Genomic DNA, 14,751 nt, shown 5'->3' with positions numbered 1-14,751 from the left:
ATTTTTCATTGAGCTTTAAAAAAAAAAAAAAAAATGGCCACAGAAGATGACTGATGCATTAAGATGCCCAGCGGTGCCCACTGCCATTTATTGCATTGACTGGTTTCAAAATGAAATGAGTCGGAGAGCGACGTTGGCAAAGACCAAAACCAACAACAACAAACGCGGCTTGGTACAAATAAAAAGCGTCTGCCCCTTTTTGGTCATTTTATAAGATTTTAACCACAAAATAATAGACTAAACTGTGTCCTTTAAATGGCTTCATGAAAGATCTGAAGCCAAAGAAAACTACATAGCTTGAGATGCCAGGGGCATTGTTCTTTGCACTTATTCTAATTGCTGGTGACATATAATGACGCAGGGCTCTTTCTGAATGAGCCTGCCCATTATGCGGAGTGAAAGCCGGTCTGGTGTGTTTGGTATGTGGAGGCCCCTGCTTCTCAGTGGGGGGAAGGCTGGACTTGGACGGCTCTGCACTGTGGCTGCAGCTCTGCTCGGCGTGCAGCGGGGGGAACACAAGGAACCCTATAGTGCGGTAATGCAATATTCATGGTGGGGTGTGAGCAGAGCAGTTAAACACAGCAAAGTTGTGAGAAGACCTTGCAACCCTCGATCATGGAGCAGCTGCAGCTTGGACTCTAAAAACCTATCCTCATGTTCCAAGCATTGTCCCTTTCTTTCTCTGCTCTCCCTGCTGCTGCTTCCGTTTTTTTTTCTTCTTTTTTCTGCTGCCACTCGCACAGCCATTAATTTTTAATAACAACTTAAATGGCTGGCTTGGCGAGCCTGTGTGCTGTGGTATGGCGGGGGGCAGCAAGTCAAGGGCTCTTGCCTCTGGTTACAAACTGAGAAATAAATTTGAAGAGATCAAGCTAAACATACAGTGAGGGGAGATATATATATATACAGCAAGGGAAAATATCAACTCTGCTGCTGCCATTCCAGCTTAATTAGAATTTCAGCTCTTTCATCTTGAACTTTCAATTGCGACTGCAACAGGAAATTGAGATCAAATTAAGATAGAGTGCTTCTTGGAGGCCACCAGAAAGATTGGATTTGCACATTAAATATTTAAATTTGTCATAGGGCAGATATTAACTGAGGCGGTTAACTTTAAACATTAGGTTCAAATTTCTAAACAATTTGTGAAGTGTGTAAACGACTGTGATGATTGCAGTACATTTCTCGGCCCTACGTCGCCTGCGAGGCAAACCGATCTTTAAAAGGAAAAACTGTTTTGTTTTGAGTCGAGAAAGGCCTCAGTCAAATATCAAGACAGTAAAAATGAACTCGGATAAAGAGTAAAACAGTGGAGTCTGCAGTAGGAGCGTATAAATAATTGATTCACCTCTTCAAGGCAGACAAGGTTGTGTGGATGTTGTCAGTAAGGTGGCAGCACTCAGGTTTTCCCCTGCATTATTTATTTTCCGCATTGGGGTGGTCTGACCCACTCTTGTAATGAGAGCTGGAGTCACGGTCTGTTTGGAGTCCCGGGGCAACGCCGTGAGACCGTGTCCCTGGATCACTGCTCAACCACACAGGGCCCTACATAGCCAGTGTTTGCTCAGACTTCACTCGGACTGTAAAAGTCAAACCTTGTTGACACATCTGTGCTGTCTCTCCCCGAGGCTAATGGCTAATACATCTGCCTGCTTCTTTTCAGGGGGAGAGGAAAACTGCAAGAATCAAATGCTGGGAAGACATTGGTAGCAGACGGAAAGCTGGAAAGTTGTCTGGGGAATTTAAGTCGAGTAAGACAGCTACATTTGTTAAGAGGTACTTTGGGAGAAATGTTGAGGACTTGATGGTAGCAGGCTATTTTCTCTAGCTGTTTTCCCAGGTAATGCAGAGTTTTGCCAGATTTCTCTTCTAGATTTACCAAAACTAAAGCTTCCTTCTCCAACTACTTGTACAATTAGAACCCATATACTCTTACCAGCTAATGCATTTTAGGTAGACTTTACCAATACCAGATTGGGGCTGATTTAACTTCAAATTGACCTTAATTCTCCACCACTGGACTACAGTTAACTTAGGATGCATTCACACTGGCTCTGTTTAGTCTGCTTTAATCAAACTCTAGTTCATTTGTCTGGTTCGTTTGGGTATGTGTGAATGTGCAATTGAACTCTGACGTGGACGAAAAAGGCAAACTCTGATCCTCCTGAAAACCTTTGAATGCATATGTGGATACAAGCGGACCAGAGACAGTCCCAAAAGCAGGAAGCAAACCGTAGCGCAGGGCATTCTGGGTAAATAGAACCAAAACAAATGCGCAAGTCTAGCGCTACAAGGAAGAATGAGTCGTGGTCTTTTAACAAAGACAAAAGAGAAATCCTACGACAGCTAAAATCTGATGATACTCTACACCGTTTAGTGAAGACGGAAGCCGTGCTCGTCTTCTTCTAAGGTTTTCCTGTCGTTTCCTGCAGTTGTTCTTGGTGCAGGAAATGACACCAAGCGAGGGGTGGAAACAGGTTTTCCAATTAGTTTGATTCATTTGCAGTGTGAAAGCAAACCGCACCAGCTGAAAATGTAACAAATGTTGTAATTTTGATCCCTAATCAAACTGAGTTTACTGGACCATAAAGTGTAAAAACACCCTTTGTGTCATGTTCAAGGTACCAGCTTGAGGTGTTTTGAGCTTTGTGACACGGTGGGTTTTCCTCTGAGCAGTAGGATCATCTGTAATCATCAGCCGATGGGTCACACTAGGGTCACAGAGGGAAGGATGTTGGCATCAAGAATCAAGCTCTGGCAATGAAACAGTGTTTAACTCAAGCTCTGGCAATGAAACAGTGTTTAACTGAGATTACAGATCCCAGTTGATTATTGAAGACTTCTACGGTGTTTCTACTGGAAACAAGTCAGATACTGCACATGCATAAAGCAATCATATAGTCGTATTAGTAGTATCATTTGTGCAACAAAAATTAAGACTATAATCAAATAGGCAGTGGTTAATTTCACAGAGTTCCACAGTAGTAATAACTTCTAGGGTAATATAACAATATTATTTAGGGCAATTTCTTAATCGGCATCAATAAGTAAGCAACATGATTGCAACACTAAATCCTAAGTGTACAATAAACTCTGCATATAGCCTGCCAGAATGTAATTGAAGTTACATGCCGACTTATAATGATTAGTCAACAAACCATAAAAGTTATTCCAGCAGAACAGTTATTTATTGCCAAAGAGTCTGATAAAATCCAGATTTTTGTAAAAAAAAAAAAAATGTAACCTGACCACCAACCAGTCACAAAAATATAGTATTTGTAAGCTAGACATGCATTTATAAAAACCAGAGTGCCTGTCTTGTTAAGCAAGGAGCTCATTTTTTATGACATTTCTGGCTTCAGTGTGAAATTCACTTGACAGGTGGGTGTGAAAAACATCCACTCGCACTTTTAAAATAGCACAAGTGACTCATTGGCCATGGCTAGTTTAACATCCTCACCTTGATGGGCGACTCGCACTGTGCAAATAATCCACCTATTGATTCTTGCATCCTGGCCTAACAAATGAACAAAATCAAGGCTGCAACGCAAACGCGCTCATGAGAGGACGACTTCCAATCAGCAGAGCGTATGCACACACGCACACGCGTGTAAAAACACAGAAATGGGAGTAATCTCTCACTAATCAAGAACATTGATCACATTGTAAAACACATCTGTCTGTATGCCCCCCTCGGCATAGGCAGAGACAGATTACACTGACAGGATGAAAAGACAAAGACTAAAGAGAAGGAAGCTATATTTGAAACGGGCAAGAGAGGGAAATGTGGCATCATGAAAACAGAAAACAGAGGGTAGACATAATATTAGGGACAAAAAGTCTGAATCTGGATCACGGCGATCTATAAAACAGATGAAAGCGACCTCAAAGCAAATCTCAAGCCAGCATTTTGGGATTCAGGACAGATCTTTACCTCAAACTACGCAGAACTCTTACAGTTTTATAGCTGATTTACAAGCAAGATCAGATATGTGACATGGATTCACATCAATTTTCAACAACTGCATCTTAACAAGTATTGACTCAATAAAATGTGCCTTTTCCAGAAAGGATGCTCTCATGCTTTAAACTTGACTTGCAGCGGTACGACAAACACTGATTGATACGGTTTACGTAATAGCTGCTGATAAAGGGCAACAATCCTGTGGGCTAAGATAAGTAGAGAAAAATCTATTGCTACAACATGGAGCGATTTCTTTACACAGCCTTTTCACCCCTGTGTGAGTCAGAGAACCACAAGGTTTCATTACCAAGGGCAGCTGATAAAACCTGAGCTCAAGCGCAATCAAATGCACCAAATCTCTCAGGCAACGCATGCCTGTGTCATGGCTATGCAATCTTAAAAAAGAAAAAAACTTAAGAAATTCCTGCCACATTTCCATTCCTGCCACATAAATAGAAAAGATACAAAGCGTATCCCTTTAAATTCCAGAGCTTTATGAATTTTGAACAAATGTAGGAGTGCTCTTTCCCACTTAGGCTCAGTCTCTGTTTAATAAATAACGACACAAGGGAATTTGTGGTGTGTAGTTTGAGCCCTAAAAGTGACAGAGAGTTTACCGAAAGGAGTTTTTCTTTGCCCCAGGTCGATAATTGGATGCCAGACAAAGATTCCAGGCTGATTAAGTCATTTTTCTTCCAGATTTATCATTTACTTTGAACGTAATATCAAGGTTTTTTCCATTTTCTTTGGGTATGAAAGATCTGTGGCCTGGCGTGTAGAAATAAGCTGCATGGAGCAGCAAACTATAGATCAGGCCCTGGAGACATTTTTAGGTGATCCTTCATGCTTGTGGTGTTTTTCCACCAGCTCCCATTATTACCTGCTCATTGCAAGTACTTAGCCTTCCCAAGAGATGACTTTGTACAATGCTTCCTTAAGAAATATTGCAATTCCTTATGGAAAGTTTCCACATGTATGGCTCATCAGTATGTATGCTCCGGCCATGCAAAGGGCTGTGTTTCTAGAAAAAAAAAAAAATCTAAGAGAAAACATGGAATATAAAATCAAATGATTTATTTCACAAAAGCTAAGTCAAGCAGTGCAGTTGTTGAATTCTGGGATGATTTAAGTGATTTTGTGTGATGTTTATCTTTTCCTTCCCTATAAAGGAGGAAAAATGAAGCCTCATATGGAGGCTGTCATTCCATTGCCTCCATATGAAAATATAATGAAACTGTAAACGCACAACAAAAAACGAAAATACCCAACATGCTATGACAAAACCTGCATGTAAGCACAACCGCACACTGAAGTGTATCGCCACAAATTTATGGCAAGATAGCTGGCATGTTTAAAGTAATGCCACATGAAGATCACAGCAGAGTCTGCATGCCAGATGTTAACATCTTGCATAAAAATCTTTTAAAGACAAACAAATGATTATATGCACAAGCTTAAAATAACATCATCACTTATTTAAATACTCAGAAATATTTCTTAAGCTCGACTCTTTATATTAACCTCGACGCAGTAACTGAAGTCCTATGGCAACATCCATAGATCAAAATTGCTTTGCCAGCCATCCGTAAAATGCTGTGGTGGAGGTGGTCGGAAGCAGAAGGTCTCATTAAATCATGGTAAAACATGTAGACTTTGCTCATTTTGAGTGCACATGTTGGGGAGGTCTCTGCTTGGCCAACCTTGATTACATGCGTGGAAATATTGCGTCATTGTGTCACTGATTGAACAACAGTTTGAAACATGAAAGTAAGAGTGTTGTAAGTGAAAGTACAACACTTTTACTTATTATAAATATAAGACGCTTACATCAGTCTGACAACTCAGTTTCTCCAAAGTCGTCTCCCTTTCACAGCAGCACCTTTTGAGTCTGTTCTGCAAGAGCTCCAAAACTAGACTGTGTTCAAGTTTAAGGTATTTTTTGCAAAACATGACAGCAAAAAACAGTATCCCACTTCCAGCTGTAGTATGTAGATTTTTGGAATTTTCTTCATTTTTGTTTTTTACGTATTTGATCAAAACTATTACTGTGTTGGGCTAGTATAATGTGAGATGGATATTTTCTGAGAAAAAACAAAACAAAACAAAACAAAACAAAAAAAAAACAAGCTCCTCTGCCTTACGGACTTGCTGACGTGCACAAATACACTGTTCTGTCAGAAACAACCAATCAGAGCCAGGAGGCGGTGTTAGTGCTGTCAATCACCATCGTGTACACGCTGTTCACACAGTCTCCCTTGCTCTCTGCTATGCTAGAGCAGGTTCTCCACAACACAGTGATGACAGTGGAGAAACGGTTTTCCTCGAATGATGAGTTGCTTCTCTGCTGTTGGCTCATTTAACCACGTGTACACAAGAATGATTGGCAACGCAAAAGTCTTCCCTCCTGGCTCTGATTGGTTGTTTTTGACCGGGAGCGGTGCATTTCTTCAGATGGCAATAGCAGCACTAAGAGGAGGTTGAGGAGCTGGATCTTTTCCAGATTATCTGTCTCATAACTTACTGTCACGACATGGTGACACTTTTAATAAATATGTAAAAAACATACATAAAAAACATAGTTTAATAAGTTATATCTTTTAAAGATTGAATCTTTTAAAGTTCTGCCTCGTAAGTATTTCAAGCTATTTCCATCTCCGTTTCTAAAAGTTGTTGAAGGTTTTGTGAATCTTGTCAGCCTAATCAACCCTTTATATAATTAAATAACTCCAAATTTGAACATAGACGCTGAGAAAAAAATATTCCCACAAAACTAAACAGAAGATGAATAAATGATAACTGAAAGACAAACAAAAACTGAAAAGCATCCACACTTGCCATTTGGGGTTAGCAACATAGAGGGACTATGAATGATTCACTGTCAGTCTTTGTTAGCTAAAAAATGGCCCTTTTACAGCAGTGCCACAGAATACAGTGTTATTTTTACAGCTGCTGATTTAGCATGCAGGAGTTCTGTCACCGCGGCTGTGAGGACACGCAGATCAAGTATGTGGAAGTTTATTGCTTGGGGCTCTTCCTGGCTCCCATACCTGTGTGCTCAACAGCTCAGCTCTCTCCTCTTCTCTCCTCTCCCCATTAACCGGCTGACAGATCAGTAATAAACACAGCCTGTCACCTTCAAGGCCTGCCTCTCATTTACTAGGGAACACATGAAACCTCACTCTCTCGTTCCCTCTCTCTCTTTTTTTTCCCCCTTCGTCCGCTGGGCTCACTGGAGCTGAAACCCGATTTTCAGGCCTCTCCTGCCTCCGAGGCAGCAAATTCTCAGCTGCACCCAGACAGTCCTGCAAAAGGCATGAATATTAAATGGAAGATCCATGAATAAATAACCAAAAAAAGTACTTCCGTCGATCTAACCTTGTTCTGTCTCCCAGCACTGGATGACAGAAGAGAATACGGGGGAAACAGAGAGAGAGAGAAAAAAAAAGAAAAAACATGCTCACCTCAAGAAGAAAGGTGGACATTTGTTAGGTGATTGGGTTCCTTTATTTGCAATCCCAGGGTGCTTTAATTTCACACATTAAAAAATAAAAAGGTGGTAATCAGACAGCAACGGCGCAGTTGATGGTTACAAGAATCGGATTCAAACAGCAATATTTTCACAGGGCATGTATTGAGCTATTTCCATATGTTGTGCAACCTGAGGGAAAAAAGCCATACATATTGCAACAGCTCTGTAATGTATGCATGGAAAATGCAAATCGGACTGCAAAAGAGAGCGGGGAGTGGTATGTGTACAAGGATTATAATGCTGAATGCAAAGCAAACAAAGTGACTCGTCTAATTGTGACATAGACTCATTGGTCCCTGGGCACGTGGTTGTTACAGTGAAACAGGTAAATACAGGCCGTGAATCAATTCCCTAATTAAGGCCGACGTGTTTTGCAATGAATTTCATTGGTCTGCGTGTTTAATACTGCCCACCAAGGGGGAATGACGGAGATAAACAAGTGGTTATTATGTGCTGATATGAGTGAACACTGTATTATGCACGTTTAAATTCCTGGTGCTAATCACTAACGAGTAAAAAGCAATGCAGTAAAACAATTAAACACCAAAAGGAGAATAATAGTCAAGGTTTATTAGGATTTTATTGGGAGTCCATATTTGGATTTGTAAGATAAACATTATGAAATAGTCAAAAAAAAAATCTAAAAGAAAATAAAAACTACACTGAGTACTTGATCTGTATAAGATTTATGTCTTAAAAGTCTCACCCTTTTTTATTTGTATTAGCAGTAAGATGTTATTAAAAATGAATTCCTTTTAAAAAGTTAGTTTTAACATGACGGAGAAAAACGGTAAAAAACACAAAACCTTTCAGCCTTTTTTTAACAAAAACATTAGAAATGAATAAATGGTTTCTTGCAAGTAACCACTAAAGACAATGATTCAAGAAATTAGATTGAGACTAGTAAAAAAAAAAAAAAAAAAAAAATCCCTTTAAGACCTGCTGCTCAAGTTGAACATCTCAGCGCCCTAATTATAGCCACAATTTTCTCCCTTGTAGTTTGACACCTTAACAAAAGGCAGCACTTTGTATTTGCAACAGACCCATCAGTGTGACTAATCTTAACAAGGAAAGATAAGGTGGTGAGGCACAAAGAGCTCACTGAGTTAAAAGTGTTCATGTACGGTAAGTTTATGAGTTTCCCCCAAAACTGAGGAGGTAGAATTTATTACTCTCTCCAAAGAACTTGTTTTGTTTCTATAACACTTCCCCCTAATTTACACCCTCTATGAAACGCATGCAGGTTATTTTTGGGGAAAGTCTACATGTTCAGCTCAAGTGAAAGAATCTTCTTTGTTTCTATAGAATCATTAAAGTCTATGAATGCCTTTGGAACCAATGCAAACCACATGGCTTAAACCGGGGAATCGTTTTCAGTATGATGAGCCAGCACTTTGACGCCAACCGATGGTTGGAGGATTGCTTCTTGGTCTTTTGGCTACGATCGTGTATAGCATGTATTCTTATGGGAACAAAAGGCATTAGACGGCTTGAACAGATTAAATCTAGTCTGAAGTTTATGGATTTAACCTCAGCTGTTGCATACCTCAGATCAATTCAGGGATTCTGTCTCGTTAATTTAAGGGTGCTTGTATAAGAGTTTAATTTTTTTATTCCAAGCTGAGCTAGCAGATTAACTCTTGGAGCACTTCACTTCCCATATGGACTTCATGCTTGGAAGTAATAAAGTCACTGCCACCTGCTAGTGGTTCAGTATTTGCAGATTCACCTGTTCATTGATTTTTCTGTGGAACTAATTCTGAATTATTCATTGAAAACTTGTCTGTCTGAAGAGTTTAAAAGCAAATGCAGGTTGGAAAGCTGGTACAGTGTTACTTGACACGTTATTGGTGGTTTTCTTTGATACCCAAGTAGGTGTTAGCTTCTGCAGCAGTGCCAAAGCTGTTTCCACTGTGCGTAGTAATGCTTATTAAGGTGTATTTTGTGTTTGAGCTATTATAATATGCAGTTACAAGCGATTGCGTCTCAAGTATTAGTGGAATTCAGCTATTTAGCTGTTCTGGTCCCCTGCCGCCTCCCATTACCATTGTGTCTTCTTATGGTGCGTTCCCACCAAACATGTTTTGAGCATCAGTCTGGTTTACATTCAAAGTCTATGTTGAGGCGTGTCAATGACCTGTGGTGACTTGTTTCATGCTTCTAGTGCGGCACAATTTGAAGCGTTTGGAGAGTTTTGAGCATCAAGCACATCTGACCAATATGCTGGCAACGGAAAACAACAGCGAGAACGATTTTCATGGATAGACTTTGAATGTAAACCAGACGCACCTGACGCATGAAGCGCTAGGTGTAGGGCAAAAATGTCAAGTGTCTGCATTCAAAGTGCACACGTGTTTTATGTGAACGCACCATCAGTACACGTTATAAAAGTGAGGTCAATGATGACACTTAGTTAACAGCTTAATACCAGTCCATGCATGATGTGTAATTGTCCCAGTTTAAACACTTCTGGGTTCACAGTATCATAGCAGCATTCGGTGCTGTGCAACGCATTTCATGGTTTGCACTGCTCTGACTCTATACAATCTTTTATTGAAATCTTACTTTAGTTTTTAAACCAACTGCAACTGTGAAGTATCCAGCTGGTCTGTGTTTCAGTAGGTGGCCCATCAGTGATCTCTGCATGGTTTAACATAATGAACTGTTTCCTGACCTCATTTTTTCATCACATGGTGGAAGAGCTGTTATGGCCTGCTGGGGATTATAATTAAGAGTTTATAATTTACTTAGGTTGCCTACTTAATACTGGACAATACATTGTGCCAGGTAATATAATAACTATTTGCTAAGTAAATGATTTGGGGCGCAGTGTTCTTGCTGAGTGTGCACAGTCACTTCATACCGATAATGTCAGAGTGTTAAAACAAGCGAGCGAAGTCAAGCAGTAAGAAAGAGTAAAAGAAAATGTGTGGTCATGGCAGAAAGCCAATTAGCTTTCAACACCCAGAATGGCCTTCAGCTCACACAAAAGCGCACATATACACACACAGAAGCATATATTCAAAGGCTGGGAAGATGAACCATAATGTTCAGAGAGCTTTGGTTGTACGTCATTTTAAATGTCACAGACTTCACCACAGGGTAATGACTGATCAACCTGAGATAGATTCTAGCGTTGCCTGGCTTTTTATCTCTAGAGCTGACTGGCTGGAGATAGAATAAGAAGCAGTGTTACTTTTCTTTTTTTTTTTGTCGAATGGGACATATATACAAATGGGACTGTATTATAAAATAATGCAGTATGTTTAGGGATTCCACATACTTTTCATGTTGAAGTTACACACTAGTTGCGTTTCCATTACAAATGTACGTAAAACTCTCTATATTCCGCTAATGTTGAAGCAACGCAATTTCGCCATTAAGGTGTTTCTATTAAATAAGAAACGTAATTAAAATCAAATGCGAATAATTTTGTTCATGCGATAAGTAACAACTACTTCCTGTTTTGCTTTGTGGTTTGCGCCAGTGGAAACATACGGTTGTTGATCATGTGACTTGTGTGATGAGAAAAAAGTGTTTCCATTGCAGTTTTGTTAAATAAACCAATTTCGATGCAGTCAAAAAACTACCTCATCTTAGTGCCAAAACGTTTAATCGAAAAATAAGTTTTTTCAAAATTCCTTTAAGCAACTTTTAATATTTCCACTAAATGTCAAATTGTGCAATTATATGGTCAATGGAAACACAGCTACCATCTCTATTTTAAAAAGGGAAATTGCTTTACGGCAGATAATCCCACACATGGGAAGTCTTGGGTATGAGACTTGGAAAAACCAAAAACTGGAGAGAGAAAGAAAGTAAGCAAGATGGAAAGAATTTTCATAGATTACTAAATATGCACAACAGGGCATTTCTAGGGTAAATGAAGAAGGGTGACGTAGCGCCAGCGGTAAAATAATTTTTTTACGTAATATAATCACAGTACATACAATAATTATGTACTGTGATTAGGAGCGTTCTTACGGCCAGCAAAAAGCAAAACATGGCTCATCTGTCACAATGAAAGGTTAAGGTGGTATTACCTGTATCCTGATATTCTTGTGAACATTTCTGCAGATTAGTCACATCCCACTAATGGGAAAAGAACTGCTGGAAAGTTTCCACCTTCAATCTCGACAAAGTGCCAAGAGTTTTCCATGTACCTCTGAGCTCCTGAGATATTTATCTTTATAGGTCTGAGGGCATCTGTTGCAAGCAAACCCAATGCACAAGGCTCATGTTTCTCTTGTTCTACCATCAAGCAGACCAGGAGTCCTGAGATGCCATCTATTTTTTTTTTCTGTTGATTCAGATGCAAACCACAGATCTAATCAAAATAAGGCAGCAATTCTTGAGTTGATGGCTGCGTTGCTCCCATTTTAATGGGCAAGATCAACATTTGCTGGAAAGATTTTATGGTAATTTTTTGATTAGCCAATATTTTCTTGCAAGAAGGTTAATTTCAGTGAATTACCAACTAATATTTATCATTTTCCTTGTAATGAAAAAATTAATTAGCTTAGCAACACAGTTTTTTGTTGCAAAGTAGGGCAATGATACAGGAAAACTATTGTAAACAGACCCGTTGACCAATTTGTCTGAATTATATAAAATGAAAGATTTTTTCCAAGAAATGAATAATCATTGTGGTTTTCACTTTTAACTAGAAGAGCTGGAATCTCAAGAGAGAAAACAGGAATAGATGATCATCATCATATGAAGGTCTCAAACAAAAATAAAAAGCAACCATAATTATTTCTATTTCAGAGGAGTAATAATTGCCGGAAGAAATTGAACCATTTCTTCTTCAGCATACTGTTAAGTATGAGATTGTTGGAATTGCCAGAAGCAAGTGGATCTTATCCATGTAAGCAGCTCCAGCAGGGGGAAAAATAACTTGTGCTAAACCCTCACGAGGAAATGAGAGGCAATGCCTTGACCCGTGAGATGCTGAGAGAATGGGGTGGAAGAGAGGGTGAGAGATCAAGAAACTGAGATAGTGAAAAGCTATCTGGTGATAGGCTAGATGGTGTAGGTGCATGTAGGTCAAGATGGCCAATCCACAATCCAGACTAAAACGTACAGAGGGGAATGTGTGGAGATAAAAGCTATTTATTGCATGGAAATACACACATTCAAATGTTACTACATCTTTGGTAATGTTGATAGTCCTACCAAGTCTAAAATATCTCTTTGGTGCAAATGTTTGTGAAGAATGAAAAATGTAATGACATGAAACTAAAATTTGTCATTTTACTAAGTAATTTTATTGTCTTATCTTTTAGATGGTCAACAACAGATGTCAAACTATAATGAATAATGACTATTATAATGACTATAATGTATAATGAATTTAAGCTTAAAAAAAAACCACAACAAAAACTTGTCTCTTTATAACCAGAAACTCTCATTTTAACATGACATGCCTCCAGTATTCATTTCCTAATTCTGGCAGTTCAACACTTCTAGAATTGATATCTGATCAGATAAAATATTGATTTGCATGTCAACCAGGTACCAAACTAGTTTGTTAGTTTTTTGAATAATACTATAATTAATGTGAACTGTTGCTGTGAAAGCTCTTTATGAACAAACTTTCCTTACTACCTGACTAAATGTAGTAAGAAGCCAATTAGCGACATCAGGCACTTAAGTTATAAAAGCTTGTCTCAATATGTGAAATAATTTAATCGATGCTGCTCTTGCTCAAACTGGACTTTGAATTTGAGTTAGTAGATATGTAATGCAGCTAATTACTAGATAAACACTTTCCTGCACAGTGCAAGGGGCTCTCACTCTCTTAGTTGTAATAAGGAAATAATTGTTAGAAATTGAATGAAAGCATGTTTTTGAAAAATCTCTGTGATTCAATTGTATCTAAATATTGCAAAGTTACTTTGCTCCACATTTGCAGAATAAGAAATATGTTTCTTACTGCAACAGTCTTAAAATGATCACAATTGTGCCAAAAATATTATATCTTGGCTATTAAGTCTAATGCATTCTATTATAACTGGTTACCCAAAAATCATCAAACCAAAAATTACATAAAGCTTTTAGAACTCTGATCAAATGTTGCTTTTTTTGTTGTCAGTTGCAGAAAACATCAATGGGCCAGTAAATATGTATTATTAGTCCGATTTGAAGATTTTCCCCTAAGCCATGATGAATCATATAAAAATATGAATCATATAAAAATATGATTCATCATACTCTTATGATGAATCATAAAAGTATGATTATAACTGTATAAAAGCTGCACACACTTGCTATGCTCAAGTGCTAATATTATACACTAGAAAGTAGAGGGAAAAGGCAACTCAAGTAACCCAGGGCAAGTCAAAGTAAAAAAAAAAAACAGTGTTTATGTAATGTGACAAATGTTGATACTGGAGTTTCTATAACTGGATGAAGAATAAACACACACAGGGCAATGATACAGGAAAACTATTGTGAACAGACCCGTTGACCAATTTGTCTGAATTATATAAAATGAAAGATTTTTTCCAAGAAATGAATAATCATTGTGGTTTTCACTTTTAACTAGAAGAGCTGGAATCTCAAGAGAGAAAACAGGAATAGAACCAGATTGCAGCTAATGAGGAAATGAATTTCTCATATATACGTACTTTGACAGTTTACAACACAGCCATTTTTACTGATCTAGCCGCAAACAAAGAAAACACAGGTTGCAATCAATCTCGATGATGTAAATGTGCAGGAAATCTAGTTAGAGATTTCCCCATGCTGATCTGCTCCAGCGTCAGGGAATCTGTAATAATGTGACAACCTGTTACTCTAAACAAATTTAAAAACACAAGTTTAGACATAAAAGGCAGTTAGAAAATATTTCACTTCAGATGTGGTTTTGCTGACAAATGTCACACTGTGACAGTAAAGCAAACGGAGATCTGACTGCAACTGTATTTTTCTTTCAGATCAGGAATCTTTTTTTTTCCTGCTTGACAGTAAAATATTTACCTACAACTTGAGATTTTAGTTGGTGTTTTTGTAAAACTCTAAATCATAAAAAAAAGAACAATTCACAAGAAAATAGACGAGAGTGCTTTGCGTAGTTTAGTCCAGGGCCTGCTTGCTACATTTTACCTGGAGCTTCTCAAACGTATTCTCCATCGATCTGAACACATATGAACGAGACACAGCTGCATAAACAATCCTCTCAAGTCTTTAGAGGGTTTTGAAATATTAACAAAAGAGCTTGCAGGTACATCATATTGCAGAGCCAGCTATGGCAGCA

The 14,751-nt window shown here is 38.5% G+C and overlaps 1 protein-coding gene across 1 annotated transcript in view; it reads right to left on the bottom strand.

Moving 5' to 3' along the window:
- The window catches only part of trip4 (thyroid hormone receptor interactor 4), an 83,284-nt gene that overhangs the window by 33,872 nt on the left and 34,661 nt on the right, over positions 1 to 14,751 (bottom strand). The window lies entirely within an intron of this gene.

The sequence above is a fragment of the Poecilia latipinna genome, unplaced genomic scaffold, assembly GCF_001443285.1.
Source record: "Poecilia latipinna isolate Pla-1442-1.1 unplaced genomic scaffold, P_latipinna-1.0 Scaffold498, whole genome shotgun sequence".
Classification (NCBI taxonomy): Eukaryota; Metazoa; Chordata; class Actinopteri; order Cyprinodontiformes; family Poeciliidae; genus Poecilia; species Poecilia latipinna.
The sequence above is the reverse complement of the archived record's forward strand: the minus strand, read 5'-3'. Positions and strand labels throughout refer to the sequence as shown.